Source organism: Callospermophilus lateralis, unplaced genomic scaffold (assembly GCF_048772815.1).
Source record: "Callospermophilus lateralis isolate mCalLat2 unplaced genomic scaffold, mCalLat2.hap1 Scaffold_2476, whole genome shotgun sequence".
Taxonomy (NCBI): Eukaryota; Metazoa; Chordata; class Mammalia; order Rodentia; family Sciuridae; genus Callospermophilus; species Callospermophilus lateralis.
Genome location: NW_027513315.1, coordinates 173,021 through 175,006, shown reverse-complemented (window position 1 = coordinate 175,006; position 1,986 = coordinate 173,021). Strand labels below are relative to the sequence as shown.

Below are 1,986 nucleotides of genomic sequence, written 5' to 3'. Positions count from 1 at the left end.
CCCCAGACCAAAAAGCTTGCCTTCTCTGCACTTTTAATTCATTCACTGTCTGGATGATTTATTTAACAATTCAATTAGCGATCGATGTCCTAGCTTCTGTTTCAGTTGAAAGCAATTTGTCTTGTATTGCTATTTAATTTTTCACTTATCTCTGTCGAGTGGAAATAGCAGTGATATGAATTTTAGTTCTGAAGTTATTGCTAACTGTGTATGCTAGGCAAAGTATTTAACCTTTCTGAGCTTCAAAACTCTAGTTATAAAATTCCATAATTCTTTTTTTCACCTTACCACTTAAACTTAGTTTTTTATATTATTCTCATTTATTTTTTTGGGCAGATAAAGTCTTATTTTATTTCAATGACTGATCTGTGTAATCACTGAGGCTGCTATGTAGAGACATGGGAGGGGAGCTTTATTTCTTGGTCTCTTCCTCTTTGGACAGTCTTAACAACCTTCTCCGTCTTGGCCTGGAGGTGCTCCTCACAATGCTTGCAGGACTTACACCTGTGGGCCTCTGATCGTGGCTTGATCAGCTGGGAACTTCCTGTGGGCTTTGTCTGCCTTCAGTTCGTGAAGGTGTTCCCTGAGAATTCTCTTATTTCTGGACACATTCCTCTTTGCCTTCAGGTACAGGCTGTGATACATGTGGCTATCAATCTTAGATTCCTGCTATCTCCTGAGCAACCTGTGCAGAATCTGCATCCTCCTCCCCCAAGGTCACCTTCTCTGGTATTTGAGCATTGGCTTTTCTTTTGCTTAGCTATGCCCATATGCCTGTCCTTCCAAAGAAACAAGGTATTTCTCCGGCATGGAGCCTGGGAATGGGCAGTCACAGGCTTGCAAATGATCAGCCTAGCTTTGGTCAGCCTCTGGATCTGCTGATGGGAGTTGCCATTGGCAATTTCTTTGGGCTTATTGGGGTCCCAGCAGAACTTCAGTTTGCTGAAGTACAGGACACTGGAGGTGAGCCTCTTTTGAAGCCTGAGCATACTTGTGCCTGTGTCTGTGGCATTAAAAGGAAAGAATTCTATTTTATTTGTTGATAGAATCACTGTGGTAGGCAGTTGGTAGCATGGTTTCCAATGACCTCTGTCCCCTGGTACTCATACTCTTGTGTCTCCCCTACCCTTGACTGCAGGCTAAACCTAGTGAACAGAATATGCCAAAAGTGATGGAATGTCAGTGATTAGGTTAGAAGAGATTGTGACTTCTCTTTTGCTATTATTTTCTCCAGTCTCTTCTTACCTGCTCACTTCAATGGAGGAAGCAATTTGGAAAAGGATGACCCCTGGTCAAGAGTCAGCAAATAACTGAGGCCTCAGTCTAACAGCCCGTGATAACTGGGTTATCATGAAAGTGAATCTTGCCCCAGTTGACTCCTGAGATGCCTGAAGCCCCAGTCATTGACACCTTGTGATTGCAATCTTGTGAGAGACCCTGGGCTGGCACCTTAACTGTAGCCTCATGACAGATTCTAAAGCAGAGGACCCAGCTCAGCCACGCCTAAATTTGTGACTCACAGAAATAGTGAGATACTAAATGTGTGCTATTTCAAACCACAAAGTTTTGGGGTAATTTGTTATGCAACAAAGATAATTAATACTATCTATGAGATGGGTTGATGGAAACACAGATGTCTTTAATTAGTCAGATTCAATGAAATTAGTCTCCAGCAATGAATGTCTGCAAAATCTCAATGGCTTACATCCACAAGAGTCTATTCTTTACTTAAACCATCTGTCTATCAAAAGTTGGTTGAAAATGTCCACCATGTTTTCCCTCTAGAACCCAGGCTGACAGAGCTGCTTCTATCTGCTAATCATCCTGGCAGAAATTTTTTAAAAAGGCAGGACAAAGTATGCTTTGGCTTTTGGAGCTGGAAAGGACACCTCAAATGTCCACTTATATTTCATGGGCTAAAAAAAGCTAATCATATAGTCACATATAAGTTTAACAGGGTTTGCAAAAGTATAGTACTCCTCCAGA

General features: G+C 41.7%; 1 pseudogene; it reads right to left on the bottom strand.

Moving 5' to 3' along the window:
• Positions 1-412: 412 nt before the first annotated feature.
• On the bottom strand, positions 413-989 carry LOC143399363 (large ribosomal subunit protein eL19 pseudogene; annotated as a pseudogene).
• Between the last annotated feature and the right edge of the window lie 997 nt (positions 990-1,986).